We start from the raw sequence: 27526 nt of genomic DNA, 5'->3' as shown, positions 1-27526 counted from the left end.
TTACTGATTAAAATTAATTTGGAAATTTGAGTCTACTGTAAATAGCTCAATGGAAATTTGTATTAGAAATGTGAATAGAACCCAGGTCTCCTGGTTTATAATAATGGATAATGCAGTAGAAAGTATGTTTATAAAATTTGCAGATTACACCAAGATGGGAGGAATTGCAAACACTTTGGAGGATAGGAATAGAATTGAAAATGACCTTGAGAAATTGGAGAACTGGTCTGAAATCAACAAGATGACATTCAATAAAGACAAGTGCAAAGTACTGCACTTCAGAAGGAAAAATAAAATGCACAACTACAAAATGGGAAATAACTGGCTAGCTGGTAGCAATGCTGACAAAGATTTGGGGCTTACAGTGGATCACAAACTGAATCTGAGTCAATGTGATGCAGTTGTGAAAAAGGCTAATATCACTGTGGGATGTATTAAGAGGAGTGTTACATATAAGACAGGGGAGGTAGTTGTCCTGCTCTACACGGCACTGGTGAGTCCTCAGCTGGAGTATTGTGTTCAATTCCAGATGCCACTCCTTTGGGAAAGATGTGGACAAATTGGTGAGAGTCTCATAGACTCAAGGTCAGAAGGGACCATTATGATCATCTAGTCTAACCTCCTGCACAATGCAGGCCACAGAATCTCACTCACCCACTTCTATAACAAACCGCTAACCTATGTCTGAGTTATTGAAGTCCTCAAATCGTGGTTTAAAGACCTCAAGGTGCAGAGAATCCTCCAGCAAGTGACCCATGCCCCACGCTGCAGAGGAAGGCAAAAAATCTCCAGGGCCTCTGCCAATCTTCCCTGGAGGAAAATTCCTTCCCGACCCCAAATATGGCAATCAGTTAAACCCTGAGCATGTGGGCAAGACTCACCAGCCAGACACCCAGGAAAGAATTCTCTGTAGTAACTGAGATCCCACCCCATCTAACATCCCATCGCAGACCATTGGACATATTTACCTGCTAATAATCAAAGATCAGTTAACTGCCAAAATTAGGCTATCCCATCATACCATCCCCTCCATAAACTTATCAGGCTTAGTCTTGAAGCCAGATATGTCTTTTGCTCCCACTACTCCCCTTGGAAGGCTGTTATAGAACACTCCTCTAATGGTTAGGAAACCTTAGTCTAATTTCAAGTCTAAACTTCCTAGTGTCCAGTTTATATCCATTTGTTCTTCTGTCCACATTGGCACTAAGCTTAAATAATTCATCTCCCTCCCTGATATTTATCCCTCTGATATATTTATAATGAGCAATCATATCTCACCTCAGCCTTCTTTTGGTTAGGCTAAACAAGTCAAGCTCTTTCAGAAGACAGGTTTTCCATTCCTCGGATCCTCCTAGTAGCCTTTCTCTGTACCGGTTCCAGTCTGAATTTATCCTTCTTAAACATGGGAGACCAGAACTGCACACAGTATTCCAGATGAAGTTTCACCAGTGCCTTGTATAACGGTACTAACACCTTATCTTTACTGGAAATACCTTGCCTGATGCATCCTAAAACCGCATTAGCTTTTTTAATGGTCATATCACATTGGCAGCTCATAGTCATCCTGTGATCAACCAATACTCCAAAGTCCTTCTCCTCCTCTGTTACTTCCAACTGATGCGTCCTCAATTTATAATCAAAATTCTTGTTTTTAATCCCTAAATGTGTGATCTTGCACTTTTCACTATTAAATTTCATCCTATTACTATTACTCCAGTTTACAAGGTCATTCAGATCTTCCTGTATGATATCCCAGTCCTTCTCTGTGTTAGCAATACCTCCCAGCTTTATGTCATCTGCAAACTTTATTAGCACATTCACACTTTTTGGGCCAAGGTCACTAATAAAAAGATTAAATAAGATTGGTCCCAAAACAGATCTCTGAGGAACTCCACTAGTAACCTCCTTCCAGCCTGACAGTTCACCTTTCAGTATGACCTGTTGTAGTCTTCCCTTTAACCAGTTCCTTATCCACCTTTCAGTTTTCATGTTGATTCCCATCTTTTCTAATTTAACTAATAATTCCCCATGTGGAACCGTATCAAATGCCTTACTGAAATTGAGGTAAATTAGATCCACTGCATTTCCTTTGTCTAAAAAATCTGTTACCTTCTCAAAGAAGGAGATCAGGTTTGTTTGGCATGATCTACCTTTAGTAAAACCATGTTGTATTTTGTCCCAATTACCATTGACCTCAGTGTCCTTAACTACTTTCTCCTTTAAATTTTTTTCCAAGACCTTGCATGCTACAGATGTCAAACTAACATGCCTATAGTCACTGGGATCACTTTTTTTCCCTTTCTTAAAGATAGGAACTATGTTAGCAATTCTCCAGTCGTACGGTACAGCCCCTGAGTTTACTGATTGATTAAATATTCCTTCTAATGGGCTTGCAATCTCATGTGCCAGTTCCTTTAATATTCAAGGATGAAGATTATCTGGGCCCCCCGATTTCGTCCCATTAAGCTGTTTGAGTTTGGCTTCTACCTCGGATGTGGTAATATCCACCTCCATATCCTCATTCCCATTTGTCATCCTACCATTATCCCTAAGCTCCTCATTAGCTTCATTAAAGACTGAGGCAAAGTATTTGTTTAGATGTTGGGCCATGCCTAGGTTATCCTTAACCTCCACTCAATCCTCTTCCTCGGTCCCACTTCTTCTTTTTTGTTTTCTTCTTATTTATATGGCTGTAGAACTTTTTACTACTGGTTTTAATTCCCTTTGCAAGGTCCAACTCTACATGGCTTTTGACCTTTCTCACTTTATCCCTATGTGTTCTGACCTCAATAAGGTAAATTTCCTTGCTAATTCCTCCCATCTTCCCCTCCTTGTAGGCTTTCTGCTTTTGTATAAGACAGGGGAGGTAGTTGTCCTGCTCTACTTGGCACTGGTGAGTCCTCAGCTGAAGTATTGTGTTCAATTCCGGATGCCACACCTTTGGGAAAGATATGGGCAAATTGGTGAGAGTCCAGAGGACACCAATAAACATTATAGAAGGTTTAGAAACCTGACCTATGAGGAAAGGGTTAAAAAAAAGACCTGGGCATTTTTAGTCTTGAGAAAAGAAAACTATGGGGGGACCTGACAATAGTCTTCAAATGTGTTAAAGGCTGCCATAAAGAGAACTGTGATCAATTGTTCTCTATGTCCACTGAAGGTAGTACAAGAACTAATGGGTTTAATCTTCAGCAAGGGAAATATAGTTAGAATTTTTTTCCTAATAGCTAACTTAAAAGCATAGTTAAGCTCTAAAATAGCTTACCAATAGAGGCTGTGGAATCCCCATCACTGAAGATTTTTAAGAACATGTTGGACAAACATCTGTCAGGGATGGTCTAGGTTAACTATGATGTCATTGAAATAGCAGAGACTTGGTGGGGTAACTCACCTGACTGGAGCACTGTCATGGATGGGTATAAACTGTTCAGGAAGGAGAGGTGGAGGAGAAAAGGTGGAGGAGTTGCTCAGAGTTCCAGTATGAAACTGGAGAAAAGCCTGCTGAGAGTCTTTGGGTTAAGTTTAGAAGCAAGAGCAACAAGAATGATATCCTGGTGGGCATCTGCTATAGACCACCAGACCAGGAGGAGGAGGTAGACAAGGCTTTCTTCAAACTACAAAGAGAAGTTTCCAAATCACAGGCCCTGGTTCTCATGGAGAACTTCAATCACCCTGACATCTGCTGGGAGAGCAATACAGCAGTGCACAGACAATCCAGGAAGTTTTGGGAGAGAGTTGAGGACAACTTCCTGATGCAAGTACTGGAGGGGGCTGTGCTCCTCTTCACCCGCTGCTGACAAACAGGGAAGAATGAGTAGGGGAAGTAGAAGTGGGTTGCAACCTGGACAGCAGTGACCATGAGATGGTTGAGTTCAGGATCCTGACAAAAGGAAGAAAGGAGAGCAGCAGAGTATGGACCCTGGACTTTAGAAAAGCAGACTTTGACTCCCTCAGGGAACTGATGGGCAGGATCCCCTGGGAGGCTAATATGAGGGAGAAAGGAGTTCAGGGAGATCTGGCTGTATTTTAAAGAAGACTTATTGAGGATGCAGGAACAAACCATCTCAATGTGCCGAAAGAATAGCAAATATGGAAGGCGACCAGGTTGGATTAACAGAGAAATCTTCAGGGAGATTAAACACAAGAAGTGGAAACTTGGACAGATGACTACACTCCCAGATTGCTGCACTGGGCAGCACAGTATGGGGAGGAGGCGAGCAGCCCTCAGTGATGAAAGAACAGCTTAAGGACTATTTAGAAAAGCTGGACATGCACAAGTCCATGAGCCTGGATCTAACAGTTCTGAGAGAGTTGGCTGATGTGATTGAAAAGCCATTGGCCATTATCTTTGAAAACTTGTGGCAATCAGGAGAGGTTCTGGATGACTGGAAAAAGTCGAATATAGTGCCCATCTTTAAAAAAGGGAAGAAGGAGAACCTAGGGAACTACAGAGCAGTCAGCCTCACCTCAGTCCCTGGAAAAATCATGGAGCAGGTCCTCAAGGAATCCATTTTGAAGCACCGGGAGGATAGGAAGGTGATCAGCAACAGTCAACACGGATTCACCAAGGGCAAGTCATGCCTGACCAATCTGATTGCCTTCTAAGATGAGATAACTGGCTCTGTGAATATAGGGAGAGCGGTGGATGTGATATATCTTGAGTTTAGCAAAGCTTTTGATACAGTCTCCCACAGCATTCTTGCCAGCAGGTTAAAAGAGTATTGATTGGATGAATGGACTATAAGGCTGACAGAAACCTGGCTAGATTGTTGGGCTGAATGGGTAGTGATCAATTGCTCGATGTCCAGTTGGCAGTCTGTATCAAGCAGATTGCCCCAGGGGTCAGTCCTGGGGTTGGTTTTCTTCAACATCTTCTTTAATGGTCTGGATGATGACATGGATTGCATCCTAGGCAAGTTCACGGATGACACTAAACTGTGGGGAGAGGTAGATATTCTGGAGGGTACGGATAAAGTCCAGAGTGACCTAGGCAAATTAGAGGATTGGGCCAAAAGAAATCTGATGAGGTTCAACATGGGCAAGTGCAGAGTCCTGCACTTAGTATGGAAGAATCCCATACACTGCTACAGGCTGAGGACTGACTGGCTAAGCCGCAGTTCTTCAGAAAAGGACCTGGGGATTACAGTGGACGAGAAGCTGGATATGAATCAACAGTGTGCACTTGTTGCCAAGAAGGCTAATGGCGTATTGGGCTGCATTAGTAGGACCATTGCCAGCAGGTCGGGGGAAGTGATTTTTCCCCTCTATTCGGCACTGGTGAGGCCACATGTGGAGTAGTGGGCCCTCACTACAGAAGGGATGTGGACAAATTGGAAAAAGTCCAGCGGAGGGCAACAACAATGATTATGACTTATGAGGAGAGGCTGAGGGAACTGGGCTTATTTAGTCTGCAGAAGAGAAAAGTGAGGAGGGATTTGATAGCAGCCTTCAACTACCTGAAGAGGTGTTCCAAAGAGGATGGAGCTCAGTTGTTCTCAGTGGGAACAGATGACAGAACAAGGAGCAATGGTCTCAAGTTGCAGTGGGTGAGTTCTAGGTTAGTGTAAAAAAGTTCCTCCTCTGCCTTGGTGGGTCCTGCGCTTATTGGCATATTTGCTCACCTCAGTGATTTTCGCCACAGTCTGGGTCAACTCCTCCTGTGTCTGATCAGGAGTTGAGAGGTTTGGGGGGAACCCGGGCCCGCCCTCTACTCTGGGTTCCAGCCCAGGGCCCTGTGGATTGCAGCTGTCTATAGTGCCTCTTGTAACAGCTGCATGACAGCTACAACTCCCTGGGCTACTTCCCCATGGCCTCCTTCAAACACCTTCTTTCTCCTGACCACAGGACCTTCCTCCTGGTGTCTGATAAAGTTTGTACTCAGCCCTCCAGCAGCACACCCTCTCACTCTCAGCCCCTTGTGCCTCTTGCTTCCAGCTCCTCACACGCACTTCCTCTCCTCTGGCTCCCCCCTGCCTGACTGGAGTGAGCTCTTTTTTAAATCCAGGTGCCCTGATTAACCTGCCTTGATTGGCTGCAGGTGTTCTAATCAACCTGTCTGCCTTTATTGGTTCTAGCAAGTTCCTGATTACTCTAGTGCAGCCCCTGCTCTGGTCACTCAGGGAACAGAAAACTACTCACCTAGTGACCAGTATATTTGCTCTCTACAAGACTCCTGTACCCCACTGGTTTGGATCTGTCACATATCCCTCCCCCCTGCTCAACACCAAGGGGTTGGGCAGTTTGGGATGCCAGACAGAGCACACGTGACGAGCCATCGGCATTGCCGTGACGGCTCCCTGTTCTGTGTTGCACATGGAACTGGAAAGGTTGGAGGGATAAGAACCACCTGGTCACCCTTGTGTTCTTCTCCTTGTTCCGCTGCATCCATTGAAGAAGGGCATGGTCGGTCACGAGGACAAATCTGCGCCCAAGCAAGTAGTAGTGCAATGATTCCATGGCCCATTTTACGGCAAGGCACTCTCTCTCCACCACTGCATATTTTTGTTCCCTCGGAAGGAATTTCCTACTGAGGTAGAGAATTGGGTGTTCCTCTTCCCTGACCATCTGTGATAGAACGGCCCCCAACCCTACTTCCAATGCATCTGTCTGCAGGATAAATTCCTTGGTGAAAACAGGGGCAATCAGTACAGGGTTATTGCAGAGGGCAGTCCTTATGTCTGTGAATGCTTCCTCTGCTGTATCAGACCATCTTACCAGATCAGGTCCATGGGCTTTTACTAGCTCTGTTAGGGGGCATGCCCTTGTGGCAAAGTGGGGGATAAATCATCGGTAATATCCCACTACACCTAGGAATGCCCAGACTTGTTTCTTGTGATGTGGTGGGGGCCAATTGTGGATGGCCTCCAACTTGTTCACTTGGGGTTTTACCAGACCTTTTCCCACAATGCAGCCAAGATATTTGGTCTCCGTAAACCCTACAGCGCACTTGGCAGGGTTTGCTGTAAGGCCAGCTCGCCTGAAGGTATCAAGGACTGCCTCCACCTTCTCTTAGTGAGTTTCCCAGTCAGGGGTATGAATGACCACATCATCCAAGTAGACAGCAGCATAACTGTTATGCGGGTGTAATAGCTTGTCCATGAGGTGCTGGAAAGTAGATGGGGCCCCACGTAGTCCAAAAGGGAGGACAGTATATTGTAAAAGACCCTCTGGTATAGAGAATGTAGACTTTTCCTTTGCGTCTTCCGCAAGGAGAATCTGCCAGTACCCCTTTGTCAAGTCTAGAGTAGTCAAGTACCGGGCATTACCCAGATGGTCCACTAGCTCATCTATGCGAGGTATGGGGTTGTCATGGTATAATCTCCACTCTGAACCTTAGCGTCCAAGAGATGGGGTACCAGCATGAATTCCTGTAAGCTTGATTACCAGCTTAGGACCTGTAGCGCTGCCACCAACCAGGAATTCCAGTGCCTGGTACACTCTGGTCCCCCCAAAGCCTTGCCCGGGGAACCCCAAGACCCAGACCCTCTGGATCTTAACACAAGGAAAGAAAACCCTTTCCCTCACTGTTGCCTCTCCCAGGCTGCCCCTCCCTGGGTTACCCTGGAAGATCACTGTGATTCAAACTCCTTGAATCTTAAACAGAGAGGAAAATGCACCTTTCCCCCTCCTTCTCTCTCCCCCTCCCAGACTTTCCCTGAGAGAGAAAATAATCCTAACACAGAGAGAAAATTAACCTTTCTCTCCCCCTTCCCTCCTTTCTCCCCACTAATTCCCTGGTGGATCCAGACCCAGTCCCCTGGGGTCTCACTAGAATAAAAAAACAACAATCAGGTTCTTAAACAAGAAAAGCTTTTAATTAAAGAAAGAAAAACAGTAAAAATTATCTTTGTAAATTTAAAATGGAATATGTTACAGGGTCTTTCAGCTACAGACACTGGGAATACCCTCCCAGTCTAAGTATACAAGTACAAATTAAAATCCTTTCAGCAAAACACAAATTTGAACTCCTTCCAGCCAAATACACATTTGAACTCCTCCCAGCCAAATACACATTTGCAAATAAAGAAAACAAGCATAAGCCTAATTTGCTTTATCTACCTAGTACTCACTATTTTGAATCTATAAGAACCTGTATCAGGGAGATTGGAGAGAAACCTGGTTGCACGTCTGGTCCCTCTGAGCCCCCAGAGTGAACAACAACCAAAATCTAACAGCACACACACAAACTTCCCTCCCTAAAGATTTGAAAGTATCCTGTCCTCTGATTGTTCCTCTGGTCAGGTGACAGCCAGGCTCACTGTTCTTGTTAACCCTTTCCAGGCAAAAGAGATATGAAGCACTTTTGTTCTATTAACTCTTACTTATCTGTTTATGACAGGGGTACGCGTCAAACTGGGATACTTCGTTTAGTCACCGGAAGTCGTTGCAAAACCTTGTGGTGCCATCAGGTTTGGGCACCAGCACGATTGGGCTGGACCACTGACTGTGGGATTCTTCGATGATCCAGCGCTCCAGCATTTTTTTTCTTCTGCTTTTATTTCCTTCCTTTTGGCTGCTGGCACCCGATAGGGCCTCATTGTTATTCTGGCCCCAGGGTTCATGACGATGTGGTGATACGTCTTGGTTGTTCGACCCGGTTTTGTCGAGAACACATCTTGGTTCCAGAAGATCATCTCAGATACCTTGTTCTTCTGGTCTGGTGTTAAATCAGGAGACACTCTCACCTGTCTGGAAGGCTTGTTTTCCTGGGTTAGGTCTTTTTGGACAGTTATGCATGCCTCTTGTGCATGCCAGGGTTTCAGAAGGTTGATGTGATAAATCTGTTCTTGTTTTCGGCGTCCTGGCTGCCACACCTTGTAGGTTACTTCCCCCATGGGTTCAACCACCTAATAGGGCCCCTGCCATTGGGCCAGAATCTTGCTTTCTGCCGTGGGTACCAACACCATCACCCTATCCCCCGGTTGGAACTGTCAGACTTTTGCCTGGTGATTGTAATAGGTTGTCTGGGCCTCCTGGGCCTTTTCCAAATGTTCCCGTACAATAGGGGTGACATGGGCTATCCGGTCTCACATCTGTATTACATGTTCTATTATATTTCTCCCCTCATTGGGTTCCTCTTCCCAGATCTCTTTGGCGATGTCTAGTATGCCACAGGGGTGAGGCCCATATAATAACTCGAAGGGGGAAAACCCAGTTGAGGCCTGAGGTACCTCCCAGATAGCGAACATAAGGTAGAGTAGTAGGTTGTCTCAATCCTTCCCATCTCAACTTGCCACCTTCCTTATCACAGCCTTGAGGTTTCAGTTAAACCTTTCTACCAATCCATCAGTCTGTGGATGGTAGACTGAAGTTCTCAGGATATGTATATGGAGCAGCGTACAGAGGTCCTTCATTAGTTTTGACATAAATGGGGTTCCCTGGTCTGTTAATATCTCCTTTGGTAGCCCCACTCTTGCAAAGATCCCCACCAGATCTTTGGCTATCGTTTTAGAGGCTGTGTTCCTCAGGGGGACGGCTTCTGGGTGGTCAGTAGCATAGTCTAAAACAACAAGTATATATTGGTGGCCCCGAGCTGTCTTCTTCAGGGGTCCCACTAGGTCCATGGCTATTCGCTCAAAGGGGACCTCTATGATAGGAAGGGGTACTAAAGGTGCCCTCAGGTGGGGATGGGGACTGTGCAGCCGACACTCCGGGCAGGATGCACAATACCTCCACACTTCTTCATGTACTCTGGGCCAGAAGAACCATCGTAGGACTTGTGCCAGGGTCTTCTCTACCCCCAAATGGCCCCCAAAAAGATGACTATGAGTGAGACTTAATACAGCGTTCTGGTGCTTTTGAGGTACTAGGATCTGCTGTATCTTCTGCCCCTGTACTGGTGCAACCCAGTATAAGAGATTCTATTTCATTATGAAGTAGGGTCCTGGTCCTTGGGTTTTCCCTTCCACGGGGACCCCATCTATTTCAGTCACCTCCTTCCTAATGTTGTTGTACCTTGGGTCTTCGGCCTGGTCCTGTCCAAAATTTCCTCTTTTGGGCTAATCTGCCCAAGATCTAGGGCCCAGTCTCTGTTGCCTCTACTGGTTCAGAAGTGTTAGGATGGGGTCAGACTCAGGTGATTCTCCCTCCTGGGTGGCCTCCTTTTCAGCTGCTCGGGTCCGCCTACCTACAAGAGCGACCCTCTGGCTTTGACTCAGTATTCGGGTTCCCAAGGCTTTAGCTGCCCTCCTTTCCCTTTTCAACTTTCTACCCTGTCTGGGAATGGAAAATAAATCTGGGGATATTTCAGAGAAGACTGGGGATTGACAACTATGGAGGCCTCACTAACTTCAGGGTTCCCCTTTTCCTCCAATCCTCCTACTGGGAGTAAGTTTCCAAACCCTGGAAAGTCCCTCCCTCTGAGCACCAGGTATGGGAGTTTAGGGACTACACCTGCTGCTACCTCAGTAGTGTTCCCCTGAATCTTGAGTTTTACTGGGATGGTGGGGTAATAACCAACTGTCCCATGGACGCATGTTATCCCGTATGCTTAGCCCACAGCAGCTGATTACACTTCACAAGCTTCTCCGAGACAAGCGTGATAGCACTCTCCTAATCAACCAGTGCTGTGGTCTCTACCCCATTTAGCTTTACTGGTCTGGTGTACATATGTGGGGTTAGTGAGACCCCCATAAGTGGATTAGGGAGCATGGGTCTGCCCAGTTTCCCAGGTTACACTGCATCGGCTCCTCAGCATTGGGACACTTTGCAACTATATGTCCCCACTCCCCGCAGGCAAAACATCTGTATGGAGCCCTAGGCATTCCCCAGTCTCTTGGTTTGGGCAGTCTAACATCATGATCCTCTTCTCTTTCAGTGCTCCAACTCTTTGTGGCTTCTGGTGAGCCTTCAACCCCTCTCTTTTTCCACCTGGGCTCTCCTGGTGGCCCCATCACTTGAGCTCTAGGGCTTGGTGCTGCTAGTTTAACCCGGGGTGCCTCATCCTTAACTGGTTGGGTCAGATCCCTCGCCGTCCTTCGCCTCTCTACCAGTGCAACAACCTCATCATAGATGGAGGGTTCTTTCTGGCTTACCCAGGCATGAAGGTCTGGCGGTAGCCCCTTCATGTATTGGTCGATGACCAGAAACTCTAGTATCTCTTCTGGACTCTGGGACTCCGTTCGCAACCACTTTCATGCGAGATGGATGAGGTCATACAATTGGGACCGCAGGGTTTTGTTTTCCTGGTACCTCCACCCGTGATACCACTGGCCCCGCACTGCAGTCGTTACCCCAGATCTGGCCAGGATCTCTGCTTTCAGCTGGGGGTAGTCTGCTGCAGCTTCTTCAGACAGATCATAGTAAGCCTTTTGGGCCTCCCCACACAGGAATGGAGCAAGGATGCCAGACCACTGATCTCGAGGCCAGGCCTCCCATAGGGCTGTTCTCTCAAAGGCCAGAAGGTATGCCTCTACATCATCCTCCTGCGTCATTTTCTGCAGCCAATGGCTGGCTCGTATGGTCTGCATCCTATCATGGCCGCGGCTCAGCTCTGTAAGAGTCTTTACCTGGTTTACCAGTTCTCGCAACATAGCTCAGTCTTGAGAAGCCTAGTCCATCAGCAGGCGATTAGTCTCTTGCTGCAGCCACACTGCCTTCTGTTGGGCAGTGCCTGGACACGGGTAGCCTCCGGCTGGGCCGCTGTAGCTTGTATCAATGCCCGTACTAAGTCATCCATTGTCGTGAAAAAAAAATAAACCCTCTACATTTTTTTTAAATCACCCTTCTTCTTCTGCCGTGCTGTGCACACCAGATCCCACCCCTGACACCACTTGTGACAAAGTACCTCCTCTACCTTGGTGGGTCCTGCGCTTATTGGCACATTTGCTCACCTCAGTGATCTTCCCCACAGTCTGGGTCAACTCCTCCTGTGTCTGATCAGGAGTTAGGAGGTTTGAGGGGAACCCGGACCTGCCCTGTACTCCGGGTTCCAGCCCAGGGCCCTGTGGATTGCAGCTGTCTATAGTGCCTCTTGTAACAGCTGCATGACAGCTACAACTCCCTGGGCTACTTCCCCATGGCCTCCTGCAAACACCTTCTTTCTCCTCACCACAGGACCTTCCTCCTGGTGTCTGATAATGCTTCTACTCCTTAGCCCTCCAGCAGCACACCCTCTCACTCTCAGCCCCTTGTGCCTCTTGCTTCCAGCTCCTCATACGCACTTCCTCTCCTCTGGCTCCCCCCGCCTGACTGGCGTGAGCTCCTTTTTAAATCCATGTGCCCTGATTGATTGCCCTGATTGCCCTGTCTTGAACTCTGCAATCCCAACCTGCTACCCACTGTGCTGCCAACAGCTGCTGGAATAGTAACTCAGCTCTTACAGAGGACTCCAGTCCAGGGATCTGACTAGTGGAGCACTGGGCATCCTGACTGGTCCCCAGCCTCTATTTAACCCAAGCACAGGAATAGGAAGTTGTTCATGCTGAGAATTGCTTCCCCTGTGATACCTGTCCTACTGATCTCCTGAAAACCTGAGGACTTCCTGACACCTGACTCTCAGTTTTGTCCCTGGCTTGCATTGGACTCTGACCTCATGGTATCTGACTGAGCCTACCTGCCGACTCCTGCTCTGACCACTAGGTCAGACTACCCAGGTCCCACGTGTGATAGGCTGCCCTTTTCTACTTGGGAAAGCTGCACTAGTTGAACCTAATTTGGGAATTTAAACTGACTGAAGTAAATTGGTGCTTACTCCTGTGTGGCTACTTTTTTTTCCATTTAAGTCTGGCTTTTTTATGTTTAGTTTAAGTCAGTCGGTAAGAGGTTTAGACTAAACTAAAATAAACACAAAACACTCTAATGGAAATAAGAGTGTCCACATGGGCTAAGCATCAGTTTAACTACACTGATTAAACATATGAGTTAAACCAGTGCAACTTTCCCAAATAAATGTGTGATTGGGAGAATCAGGTCTTCTGATTTGTTTTTAAGTGTGTCTCTTTTGTTTTTGATGCATTTTTACTGTAATCTGCAAATTTTAAGCTTTCATTCTAAACAACATTTTTCCTTTTAAGACCGAACTACCATACTTCAAACTCTTCTGCTTTCCTGTTAACTCAGCACTGAAGCCAAATATTGACACCCGAAGATAAGGGATCTTTCCTCCTGCACTCCATTTACTCAATGAAGTGTGAAAATTAGAGTCTAAATTGGACTATTTATAGGCCTGGGCAAGGTTTTCTCTTTTATTCCACTTAAGAAAGAAAACAGAACCACAAAACCTTGTTAGCGCAACGGTTGGTTGCAGAGCAAAACAAAGCTGGGCAATGTAACATTACGTTTCCTACAGTATTGTCAGCTTATCCCTCTGGGCAAATATGAACCATATAATAAAAACAAAAGCACTAACAAACATATTAAACTACATGTCACTTCAGAGGACTGGAAAAACCTATATGTGTGCAAGATGGGAAGGTTACATTGTTATAAGAGCCTGAGAATCCACTTCTGTCTCCAAGTGAGATCAATGAGAGCCTTGTTATTGATATTAATGGAAGCAGAAATGGCCCTAAACTTCTGCAATTCCTTACTTTTTAAAAAAAAATAAACTGTGCACCTTTAATAATGTATTAAGCAAAGGCCTTCTGGGCTATACTTACTAATGATGGTGAACACTTACACAGGTAAATAGTTATGTTGACTTCAGGTACTCACTAATGGGAGTAGGGTCATGGCTTCACAGTCAGCCGTGTAGTTTCTTGCATTTTATTAGAAACTTTCCCATAACCTTTGACTGGTACTGTTTCTGCAGTGTGATTTTGTGTTCCTTCAAAATGAGAGCACACCATTGCTTCCATATATTGGGATCAATATTGCCAGCCCCAAGCATTACAAAATACTATTAGTTAAGCCCCACAAAAATCAATAGATTGGCTTAAAATTATGTGTCTTTTTTAAATGGGTTCTTTAAATTGCCTTCTGGTTTCTGAGCCTTTTGGGTACACTGGGTTCACTATTTCACGCTTCCTTCTACCATGCAGGCTAGAAACTTTTTAAAGCTCAAATTCTCTTGATCCAGAAGTGTGGGGTTTAACAAAAACACCAAACTGGTTGTAACTGTAGTAAATAACAAAATTATCAGACATGTGGATGAACATGATTTGTTGGGGAGAGTTAACATGGTTTTTGTAAAGGGAAATCATGCCTCATCAATCTACTAGAATTATTTGAGGGGATCCATAAGCATGTGGACAAGGGTGATCCATTGGATATAGCATGCATGGATTTTCAGAAAGCCTTTTACAAGATCCCTCACCAAAGACTATTAAGCAATCTTGGGATAAGAGAGAAGGTCATCTTATGGATCAGTAACTCATTAACAGATAGGGAACGAAGGGTAGGAATAAATGGTCACTTTTCAGAATGGAGAGAGGAAATAGTGGTGTCCCCCAGGGATCTATACTGAGACCAGTCCTACACAACATATTAATAAATGATCTGGAAAAAGAGGGAAACAGTGAGATGATAAAATTTTCAGATGATACAAAGTTACTCAAGATAGTAAAATCCCAAGCAGACTGCAAAGAGTTACAAAGGGATCTCACAACACATGGTGCCTGGGCAACAAAATGGCAGATGAAATTCAATGTTGATAAATGCAAAGTAATGCACATTGTAAAACATAATTACAACTATGTATATAAAATGGTGGGGTCTAAATTAGCTGTTACCACTCAAGATAGAGATTTTGGAATCATTGTGGATAGTTCTCTGAAACTTCCACTCAGCGTGCAGCGACAGTCAAAAAAGAGAACAGAATGTTGGAATAATTAAGAAAGGGATAGATAATAAGACAGAAAGTATCATAATGCCTCTATATAAATCCATGGTACTCCTACATCTTGAATATTGTGTGCAGATCTGGTCGCCCCATCTCTAAAAAATATGCATTGGAATTGGAAAAGGTTTAGAAAAGGGTAACAAAATGATTAGGGGTATGGAACAGCTTCCATATGAGGCGAGATTAATAAGACTGGGACTTTTCAGCTTGGAAAAGGGACGACTAAGGGGGAATATGATAGAAGTCTATAAAATCATGACTGGTGTGGAGAAAGTAAATAAGGAAGTGTTATTTACTCCTTCTCATAACACAAGAACTAGGGGCCACCAAAGGAAATTAATAGGCATCATTTTTAAAATTAACAAAGGGAAGTACTTCTTCACACAATGCACAGTCAACCTATGGAACTCTTCCCCAGAGGGTGTTGTGAAGGCCAAGACTAGAACAGGGGAGAAAAAAGAACTAATTTAATTCCTGGAGGATCGGTCCATCAATGACTGTTAGCCAGGATGGGCAGGGATGGCATCCCTAACCTCTGTTTGCCAGAAGCTAGGAATGGGCAATAGGGGATGTATCATTTGATGATTTTCTGTTCTGTACATTCCCTCTGAAGCTCTTGGCATTGGCTACTGTTGGAAGACAGGATACTGGGCTAGATGAACCTTTGGTCTTTGGTCTGACCTGTTCTTAAGTCTCATAAAATTACAAGAATTGGCAACACTGTAACTGTCCCACCAGTTGAAAAGTGGACACAGAGTTCTAGAAGCTGTATGAGATGATGGGTTGTGATTCTCACAAAGCACTTCTTGGATTTATTTAATAAAATGCTTGACTCTTCTTGAGCAAGTAGTCATAGATCAAAGAAGCAATCTAACTGGTGTAGCTTCCAAGCCAGCTCTGTCTCCAGGTTGATTAAAATGGTTGTAGGTGTAGCCCCTGCTCCTGTTCACTGGCCCAGTATGAGGTTGTTCAGGATAGAGGAAGCCTGCCTTGTGACCTTTTACACAACTTTGGGAAACTGGGCCTGAGACTCCTTTTTGTGTGTTGCGTTGTGTGTCAGTGTGTGTTCACCTCGGAGCAGAGCCATTCAGACAAACCACCAGGAATAAGGCTTTATTCTGTAAGGAACATGGAACAAGACTACAGTCCAGCAGCCTTCTCTCTGCTTGCCTGCAACATGCTCCCAGCTCAGTCAGTGCTGAGACCTCCTGCTGGGGTGGGGTGCAGAGGGTACATTCTCCCAGCATGCTGCAGTTTGTAGTACACAACTTGTAGTTCCCAGGGCTGCTGTTGAAGCACACTGGATCTTGGGCTACATAAGGTTAGACATTAGTTTCAATGCTAATATTTTTGTCTGTGCAGATGCTTGTAGCCTATCCTGTACTACAAGATACTGTACCTCACATGGACTTCATCTTAGCTGATATTTCAGTATGATTATTAACAATAAAGCTACTATACAATACAGTGTAGTAAGGTATTTATCAAGTGTGCCTCACAACTTTTGGAAATGTTGGGTGCTAATTGGACTGGTTCTTTAGTAATTAATTAGGTGTTATACCTAAAACTTGTGGATCAGACTCATAAGTGGTTCTTCATGGTACAGTACTTTTGATGAGATGTCTGTTAGTTAAACTAATCAGAGAGATGGAAATAGGCAACGGAATTCAGAAATTTAGACTTGCATCCCAGGCAATGCAGTGTGGTACACAGTCAGTGAATACAGGTTTGAAATACAACCTGTTGTCTAAGTGTCTTTATTTAGATACACCAGTGATAGCAGATGAAGCAATATGCTGCTGGCAAGCCTAAAGTGAGTAGTGTAATGCATTCTTAGAATTTATGCACATTCCCCTCTTACATAGTAATAAAGATTTGTGTGGATGCTTTGTTCAACTTTAACAACACATTCTATTTTCATCAAAAGTACTTCTGTACTAATCCAGTGACTCTTGCTTATACGTCATTTAAGAATTTCTTTATGGTTTTGTTATGATGCAGTGACTGATCAGCCATCTTCAATAAGCTTTCAGCCTATTGCTAAGGCTCCTTGTTTGTCACGGAGGTCACAGAAGTCATGGATTCCATGACTTTCTGTGATCTCTGTGACTTCTGCAGCGGCTGGCATGCCTAGCCTGGGGACTGCCTGAGCAGCTTGAGAAGCCCTGGACTAGGTGCACTGGATACTGCTGGGGCAGTCTCAGGCCCCCTACAGCAGGAGTTTGGGTGTGGGGGGGATCAGGGCTAGGGATTGGGGTGTGGGGCGGTGCTTACCTCAAAACAGTGACAGGAACTCCTCTCCCTCAGCTCCTAGCTCCATGTGCCGCCTCTGCCGGCAGGCACCAGCCCTCAACTCCCACTGGCCATGGTTCCCAGCCAATGGGAGCTGCAGAACTGAGGCTTGGGGCAGGATGGAAGCAGCAGCATGTGGAGCTCAGGAGCCAGCTAGGAAGCCTGCCCCAGTCCCACTGACTCCCCCCAGCACCCCTAGCGCCCCTCCCCCCAGATTGTAACCCCCCAGCACCTGTAGTGCCTCCCCCAGGTTGTGCCCCCATGCTGCTCCCCGCAAGTTTTAGTCAGGAGTATACAGTAAAAGTCATGGAGAGGTCACAGGCCCTGAATTTTTGTTTACTGCCCATGACCTATCCGTGACTTTTACTAAAAGTACCTGTGACTAAAACGTAGCCTTACCTATTGCCTAACTCAGTGATATGCAACTCCCTACACGCCCTTGGAGCAGAAAGGTCCAACACGGTTGCACCACCCCATGCTCTCTTTCCTTGAAATAAGTCACTCTCAGTTCTCTGCACTATTTTCCTACATTACCTTTATAAGTTTCTTACATCTGCTACTCCTGTGTTGAACTGCTTCTTAGCTACTTTATCACTTTGTGCTTATCCTCTTGATATCAACAATGTCTGTGCTGAAAAATTTAGCCCATCTGGATTTCTCTCTCCACCCTCCTAGGTTCAACAAATATATGTTAAAAGACAAAATTTAACAATCAGAAATATAATATTTTGGGGCTTATCCTCCACTGGTGGAAGTTGACGAAACTCTGTTGAAGTCATGAAATCCAGAAAACTGTATTGGTGTCCGATAAGTGATTATGGCCCATCATTTTTTAATCTTCATTATTGTGGAAATGTAAGGAAGACTAGAATTAGAATTCCACTTAGAAGTGGACTAGGCTAATTGCAGGCTTCTCTAGAGGACATTTGCACAAGACCTACTACTATCAGTAAAACTTGTCAAATTATCTCCTCTATTGGATCAAGGAACTGAAGGAGGAAATTTACATACTTTTTCCAAGTGAAATTCTCATAAATTCAGCGAATGATATTTAAATTGAAAATGTTATTGCTTTCAAAATGACATATTAATTTGCAGCCCTCAGAGTAGCCATATCAAAACATGCTTTGTACATGCTTCTAGTAAGTGTTTGACCTTTCTTGATTTCAGGACTAAGCATTTCTTTCTCTTTACTAGTACTTTGTCAAACTGTCTTAATGTCTTCATAGACAAGGACCTTTGCAAGAAACCTGTTTTGGTAGCCATAGAAACAAACATTATTCACTTTCTGTTGTCTAACACATTTTGCTTTCTCATATCACAAAGCAAAGACAATACCGAGAGCAGCATAATTTCAAGGGACGCCGACATGCTTTAGACAATGCTTTTTCTTTTTCAAGTAGTCTATAAAACAGGACAATAGCCTTTATTTGGGAATGCAAAGCTAGACAAAGTTTTTAGAGAATAGATATTATTTATGACATTTCAACACCTGGAAGTTTTTTAATGCACATTGATACTAAAACTCTGTATCAAAGTATGGTGCTGGATCAAGTCCCTAGTTCACTGGGCTAACAGAATGTGCTTATGTGGCAAAGACTGATTACAATCTTTGAACTAGTATAGCATCTCCAACAAAGGATCTCAAAGGCCTGTATAAATATTAAGGAACTATGCCTCACAGCTGGCCTATGAGGTAGATAAAGTATTATTACATACAGTCCTGCTCTCCTGAGTTCCAATCCTGTGCTTTAAATATAAATAAATATCAGACCCTGCTCCCATCCCTAATAATTGCAGTAGTGTTAGAAGAAATGTCATTGGGGAGAGGAGGAGTAAGGGCACACATCTTGTAGTGGCCCAATATCAACAATGTAATGAATGGAGCTGACAGTAAGTCAAAGTTTCAAATGTGTGAGCGTGAGTTAAGAAGTTAGTCAAGCTTACATGCCTGTGCATATTTTGCTCACTTTAAACACACCATTTGTTGTCTTCAAACAACATGACTATAAACCCTGTATTGGTTCAAGTTAACATGCTTGTAAGGGGGCACAGACTCACCACAGTGACGCCTTCTGCTGGTTGCTTTGGTAATTAGCTCCTTCAGCAGTGCACCTTCACGAGTGGGGTCTCACTCACTGTTACACTCTCAGTCTCCACCGCCCTCACAGTTGGACCCACATCACTCCCAGACCACAACGTCCACTCTGGACACTGCCCTCTGGCTCTGCCCGCTCCACTAGCTCTTCCCCGCTTCCAGGGGACCGTCAGCTTCTGGTTCTACCACTCACCTCAGTGGCTCATTGCAGTCCTCACTCTAGCCCCTTCATCCAATGGCAAACTGCAGTCTGGCTTAGCCACTCTGATCACTGGCAAGTGGGGGTGGGGAGATGGGGGACCCAGGCCTGCCCACTACTCTGGACCCCTACCCAGGGACCCTCTAGCAGCAGCCACTGACTGCCCTCCTCTAACTCTCTTCTACTGCCTGCTTCTCTGGGACACTTCCCTGTAGCCCCAGCAGCTTCTCTGTCTCTTTGTTTCAGGGCCCCAGTCTGGCAGTCATCAACCCAGAGCTCTCCCTGACCCTGCCCTGCCCTGCTCTGCCCTGCCTTAGGTGCTTTTCTAAGAGCCAGTTTTTCTCCCTTTGCCCTCCAGAGAGAGACTACCCCTCTCTGCCCAGTGGCCTTATAAGGCGCAGCCTGGCCCTGATTGGCTGCTTTCAAGTCTCCACTTGATTAGCTACCAGTAAGACCTTCCAGGATTGGCTGGGGCTCTGCGCAGCCTCTCTGGCTTACTTTAACCCCTTCCATGCCAGACTGGGGAAGCTGCCCCATTACAGTGCTATAATGCATTGGAGAGGTTGCCAGATCTGTAAGCAGAAATAACCATCTAAAGCAGTGGTGAGCACTGGTGGGTACTTGGCTAAAGCAGTGATGGGTCACAGGGACATGCTGGCTGTCACTTCCCGCAGCTCCCATTGACCAGGAATGGCAAACCACAGCCACTGCAAGCTGCGGGAGGTGGTGAAAATGTAAACAAACTGTCTGGCAGCCCACCAGTGGATTACCCTGATGGGCCATGTGCAGTCCGTGGGCCGCAGGTTGTCCACCATTGACCTAAAGGCTAGAAGGGGAATCTCAAATGAGCAAAAGCTTTTTCTCTATAGCTTGAAGTTGGTGTAAGAGGCACACACCCAAGTATTGAACCACCCGGTGCTCGTTTACAAAGATTTATGAGTAAGTCAGTTAATGATCCTGCTCTTAGCCAGGCTTCCTGAAGGTTGACTGAGGCAATTGTCTAAGGTTTGTGAATGAATTGCACAGAGAGTTAGTCATTGTCTCTAGGGTGAAATCCTACTCTGGTGGGTGGCTCAGGATTTTCTGGCTAAAAGTAGGATATTATTATAATGATTGTATTTGCTGTAGAGTTAGTGGGGCAGGAGAATGGTGATCCTGGATTGTTTCTGAGACCGCGATGGTTCATACAGACTCTGCAGTATAATTGTGACACATGGCCAGAAAGGGTTAAGTAGCTTACAGGCTAAATGACCCAAATTCAACCTTTAGAGATATGTTAGAAAAGTTAAGAAGGCTAGAACTTTGAAATGTAAACTTGTATTGTTAAAGAATTGGAAGAAGATGGTGACTATATATTTATATCTTGTTGGAGGTTAACAATGTAACCAAACACTTACTGTCTGGGACTGTATTCTGTTAATTCTGAGATCAAAAGGAAATATTACCATTTAGATGAAACTTGGGTGCAATAATGCCATTGTCTATATGTCTCTTTAAAGTTTGTGATAAACTGCTTCATGGATAAATTATCTTATGTTAATCCAGATAGTAAGTACCAGTGATGTTTGGGAAAAGAAGTTTACATCAAAGGCCTATTGTTTATTCAAGGACTTTGTAATGCCCAGGAACTGTATAAAGAGTATAAAGGACTCTTAGGACCTGATCCTTTTATCTTAGATCTGCTTGAGCTTTATTCAGGGGAAGCTTAAGTCATAGGACTGAGATCTCCAGTCTCATCTGGATAACCCTGGGTATGGAACATTGAACTGAACCTATGGACTAATTCTAAGAACTCTTTGAAACTTGAAAGCTAATCATCTCTACTATGAAACTGTTCTCAGAACTGTACTCATGTACTCAGGTACTGTATGTATAGGGATCTTTTAACCAATACTCTCTCTCTTTTCTTTTTAAATAAATTTTAGTTTAATTAATAAGAATTGGCTGTAAACTTGTATTTGGGTAACATCTGAAATAGTCATTAACCTGGGCAGTAATGTGTCCGATACTCTGGAATTGGTAGAACTTTCATATTTGACTTGCTTTTTGGGAGGGAGCCCAAAGGCTGAGTTTCTTTTAAAGGAACTGTGTTTCAGCTTCTGTGTAAACAGTAGGTTATTATAGAAGGTGTTTTATGGCTAGCTTGATGGATCTAAGTATTGGAATAACAACTAGCTTTCAGGATTGTCTGCCCCATTCTTTGCAGTTTGCTCTAATAGAGTACCTCAGTGTGGCCCACCTGCGACCCTGGCCACAATAATATAATATGTTTCTGTAATTAAGAAATTGGCATAGTGAGAGTTATACTTTCTAGAACAATGCCAAGTACATGTAAAAGTAATTTGTGTAAAAACTAGAGTTACTAATTAGAACTAAAGACCTTGTTTTCTTCCTGCATATAGAGACTTCCAACAATCTGTGCAACTCTTCTTGAGTAATTGGAAAGAATATTTGCTAACTTCACCTGTTAGTTGACTTCACTGCTCTCTCTGCAATGCTGGTTATTATGGGCATTGCATGGCCACTATGCATTTCTTGAAGACAGATGAGAAAGGGAACGGAAGAGTTTAGTAATTAGCAATATCTTGCTGTGAAGAAGCTTTTCACACTGTGTGATCAGAAAACTACATCTGAGGGGAATGACAGCAGTAATGTTTGTGGTCATGAATTCGGAATAATCCATTCATTAAATTGAGAGGGATAGAAGCCAATGTTTAAAAACCCAGAAAAAAGCTGCTAAAATGGATCAGATATTGCAAAATGCTGACTATCACTTCCCATTTTCCATTTCATTTCAGAACCATGTAGTAGCAGAATGAGTATTATAGATGGGCAGAATGGTTCAGCTAAAACAAGGACTAAACCAAAATTTTTAAGAGCTCTGAAAATATTCCAGTAACTTTTTCGAATATTTCTATGCCCCTTCACCTCTTGCTTTCCGCTGGGACTAGAGGCAGAAGTACCTAGATGCAGTGAAGATGGTCTTGCACTTTGGTATTCTGAGTCCAGATGGAACAAAGATGTAGAAAATCTCTCTGAAGAAAGCAAGCTGCTGAGATGCATCTAAGCGAAAGAGGTTCATGTAAATATTCAAATGTGATTGCTTAACTGAACAGAACCTCCAAACCTTCTGAAATTTGGTCATTGTTATATAATGACTCTACCTTGTTTCCTATCATGGCAAAGATGTCCAGAGAAACTTTTCCACAACCTCCCCTAGATCTCCCCACAAACACTTGAGGAGGTTGCAAGAAGGGGCAGTGACTGCTAGCTTTTGCCCAGCATTGCTTCTCCTCTGCTGCTTTCTTTTCTTTTGGACTGAACATGTGACAAACTTTATGGAAATGAGACAAAGAGCACATTATATTTCTTCTCTGGCGCTATGTTTTTTTTTCTTCTTCACACTTCAAGTTATCAATAAGAGAAGTCTTAAATTATTTGAAGACAGAGTAACATAGATAGCCTATTGGGAAGGAAAATATGCTTCAAAGCATTTCTCAAACACATTGTGCATAGATATTTGTTGGTGTAATGGCTTGTGTACTGGAATAAGGTGGGGGTAATTGATCAATGCTTGTAAACCCACCAAACTATTTGATAAATTTATAAATCACAGTACTAATTCCCACCTGGGTCTGTATATAAGAATTTAGTGCATGAATTCTTATGTTATGTCTCCATGTACTTAGTTCCCAGTGCCCTGTGAGGATGTGTCCATTAGAGCTAGTCAGAACACTTATGCACATGGGTAGTGGGTATAATAGGCCAGTGGAGGCTCAACCTCCCCTGGCACTGACATGGCCACTGGACCCCTGATTGAAAGGCTTTGGGGGGATGTTTTTTATTTATTATGCCCCATGCAGGTTCTGGCGCAGCTATAGAGGCGGTATGTGCTATTTAGCTGGACTCCAGGTTGATTACTGATGAACCCAGGAAGCTGAGTAGAACATACCGCCTCCTCAGATGCCCTGGAACCTGCATGGAGCGTATCAAAAGCTTCTTCCAGAGGAGCATCTGAAAGGGTACAATCTGGACTGTGGAATTGCTTTGCTCCCTTAATTCTCTAGCTCAGGTTACCTCTCACACTGTTTCGCTAGTGACAAGCAGCTCCTTCAGGCTTTGCTGTCACACAGCCACTACCATATGAAGGCACACACAAAGTTCCATTAAGGCTCTCACAGCCACTTATGAACTGTATACAGGTAAAAACATGCAAATTTCCCCAGCCCCAGCTTTGCACCCCAGAAATGTGTGTCACACTGTTCAAGACCTCCTTTATGACAGTAAGCTTATTAATTAGTTCATCATACCATCAAAGGTCATGAATATGCACCAGACTTTGTAACCTGAGTAGATTCCCCAAACTTCAGTCAAAAACACACCGGCTTAGATAAAACATTAAAGTAAGATTATTAACCACAGAAAGATAGGTTTTAAGTGGTTATAAGTGATATAGGTGTAGAAGATCAGAATTGGTTACAAAAAGTAATAAAAGATAAAAATTGCAAGCTGTTTCCTATACTTTATGAGGCTAAGCCAAATCTGTACCAATACGATTTCTCTTATCCAAAAACCTATAGCAGTCTGTGCTAACTGGAAAATGTTTCCAGTTAGGACCACTGCCCCCAGTACAAATGTTTCTTTGTCTTCCAAATGATCTTGTTGCCTTCAATATAGGTGGGAGAGGAAAGGCGGTCTGATGATGTCCCTGTCCCTTATTTTAAACTCTCCTCCAGGTGTTGGAACAATCCTTCCTTTGTCATGGAGTTAAGCAGTCCCATTGCCTGAATGCCCCACATTCAGTCCTTCATATTAATTGCAAATTCTTGATTACACCCTTTGCTTAGGTGAGGCTTAACATGTAAGGCACATGTCCACAGTTCCTTTGTTATTTCCCAGGGGCTCGACTGCGTGAGTTTCCCAGATTCCCAACATGTTTCAGTTGCAAACATATAGCAAAATCTCATAACTTCATATACAATGATGGTACATACATTTCAACAGGACAGTAATGGTCAATGGATTATGACTTTGCCAATGATATCTCACAAGGCATACTCTGCACAAGATTTATCATAATTTTGTAGAAGTGGTAACCACAATAGTGTAGATTGTCACACCTGCATCACTCAAGTCACAGGGAGGTTTGCTATTGATTTCAGTGGGGGCAAGATCAGGCTCCTTAGGACTCCTGCTGAGTAAGTGCTTGGAGAATCAGGCACTAATTTTCAATGCTCTAAAAGAGTTAAGAAATGCCATTTTATTTTGTAATGGGAAAAATATTGTCATCTTGATAGCTCTAGCTGTTTTTTCTTTTAGTCTCAGAGCTAAGAATATTGTATAGCCCTAAAAAAATTAAAGTGACATCTACTGTGAACTGCAAATGAGACACATCAGACCCAAGAGTTGCTTAATACATAAATTATGTAATTTGGGTAGATATTCCTATAACATTGCTGAGGGATTTAGTGCTGAGATTTTGGAACAGACTAATCTCAGAAATGTCAATACTGTTTGCATCTTAACATGATGCTCATAGTATAATATATTCTGTGGGGGAAAACTAGTATGTCTCTTCTACTTTAACTAGACTATTCCACCTTATAAAAAAAATTAAAGGGGCTCTCTGCTAAATCAAAGAGACGGTAGTAAGTTATTATGAGGATAATAAAGCCTCATTTAAGCATGGAACCAAAGAGCTCTGATATCCTATCTTTTGCTTAACTTTCAATTTAGGCTAAGGTGGCATTTTAAGGCCAAATCCCTCAAAGTGACAAACCATGGATGCCAATAAAAGAGTTGAAGGAGTGCAGCATGTCACAGAATTGGACCCTCACAAAGCTGCACAGGGACCGGGCATTATAATCATATATTAATATATTATGTTTAATAGTAGCAATACTTTACATACTGAACGGGCAGTGACAATGTGGAGAAAAGATGGTCAGAGGAGCTAAAGGCCCTCCATTAATTCCACTTTTTTAATGTTAATATTTAAAACTTATGTCTCTTAAAAAGCAAAACCTACAAATGTTACATATCATCACAAATAAGATTTTATTAAGAAGAATAAAACACATGGAATAGTTTTAGGTTTTAGATTAAATAAACGACAAAAAATAGAAAATCACCTTTTTTTTACAGTCTCCCCCTGTCTCCCCAGCCCCCCCCCCCCCACACACACACTCCATTTTTCCATAGGGAATGCATCTTATGCAAAAAACATGCCCCTCACCCCATTCTAAGTGCTCATCAAGACAAACTTTCTTAAGTAGAATCAGCAGGTAATAAGAGTCCTAATGTACCCAAAAGCCATTTAGCAAAGGGAAAGGAATGAACTATTCCCCAGGTTCCACCTTTGCTGACATATCAGCAGTCTTAGATTTTTGACTTTGTTTTCTAGGTCATCAGTTTTAGCAGAGAGAGTGAGAAATGTATTCCCTTTAATTACTACTGACACTTGCTGCCAAGCCAAGCCAGCACAAATAAAGTCCAAGTCTTTCATTCTGACCTCTAAATGTTGGGTATTACATGAGAGTCCTCCCTTTCCCTTTTCTCTGTCCCTTTGTTTGTGTGTGCTAGTAAGTGCTAGAAAATGGACCCTGTCCATTACTCAGATATTTGTATTGGCAATATAATTTTTTTTGTAAACATGTCACACACCGAGGTATTAATTCTCCCTACTTATATGCAGCTTCTTCTGAGAGGGAGATGGTTGCAAAGGCTGCAAATGTATAGATGAAAAAATAAGTTGATGGATGATCTCTTGATTTTATTCTAGTATTCTAAATGGTATTTCTTTTCTTACCCTAAGCTCATTTCTTATGAATTTCAGGAATACTTAAGGGTAAGGGGGAGGAATACTAGGTTTCTCCAAGTACAGTCAGCACTTGCTATAAGCATTTTCCTCTATATCATTTTAAAGCTACATCATCTAGACTGCCATTCCTGCAAGGACTAGCAAGGGGGCTGAAACAAATGAGTGATTAGAAATTGACTCTTTTTTAAGTGCTTTCTATCCCCATGCTCCACCCTGCACATCCACCTCAGGAGAACAGGTTGTTTCAAAGCTCTAGGAGGAAAAAAACCCACAACAGATACATTCTCACCTCTTCGCCTGCACTCCCTCTATTTTCCTGTGTATTACGGAGAATTATTTACCTCTCCTACCCAATCACTAACAGTATGTATAAAGAACAGGAGTACTTGTGGCACCTTAGAGACTAACAAATTTATTAGAGCATAAGCTTTCATGAGCTAAAACCCACTTCATTGGATGCATGCAGTGGAAAATACAGTAGGAAGATTATATATATACACATACACAGAGAACATGAAACAATGGGTGTTACACATTATAACAAGAGTGATCAGTTAAGGGGTGAGCTATTACCAGCAGGAGAGAAAAAAAACTTTTTGTAGTGGAATCAAAATGGCCCATTTCCAGCAGTTGACAAGAAGGTGTGAGGAACTGTAGGAGGGGAAATAAACATGGGGAAATAGTTTTACTTTGTGTAATGACCCATCCACTCTCAGTCTTTATTCAAGCCTAATTTAATGATGTCCAATTTTTAAATTAATTCAAATTCAGCAGTCTCTTGTTGGAGCCTGTTTTTGAAGTTTTTTTGTTGTAATATTGTGACTTTTAGGTCTCTAATCGAGTGACCAGGGACATTGAAGTGTTCTCTGACTGGTTTTTGAATGTTATAATTTTTGATGTCTGATTTATGTCCATTTATTCTTTTATGTAGAGACTGTCCGGTTTGGCCAATGTACATGGCAGAGAGGCATTGCTGGAACATGATGGCATATATCACATTGGTAGATGTGCAGGTGAATGCACCTCTGATAGTGTGGCTGATGTGATTAGGTCCTTAGATGGTGTCCCCTGAATAGATATGTGGACAAAGTTAGCAACGGGCTTTGTTGCAAGGATAGGTTCCTGGGGAAGTGGTTTTGGTGTGTGGTTGCTGGTGAGTATTTGCTTCAGGTTTGGGAGTTGTCTGTAAGCAAGGACTGGCCTGTCTCCCAAGATCTGTGAGAGTGATGGATCATCCTTCAGGATAGGTTGTAGATCTCTGATGATGCACTGGAGAGGTTTTAACTGGGAGCTGAAGATGATGGCTAGTGGCATTCTGTTACTTTCCTTGTTGGGCCT

This window comes from Gopherus flavomarginatus, chromosome 2 (assembly GCF_025201925.1).
Source record: "Gopherus flavomarginatus isolate rGopFla2 chromosome 2, rGopFla2.mat.asm, whole genome shotgun sequence".
In the NCBI taxonomy this organism is placed as follows: domain Eukaryota; kingdom Metazoa; phylum Chordata; order Testudines; family Testudinidae; genus Gopherus; species Gopherus flavomarginatus.
This window is presented reverse-complemented; position numbering follows the sequence as displayed.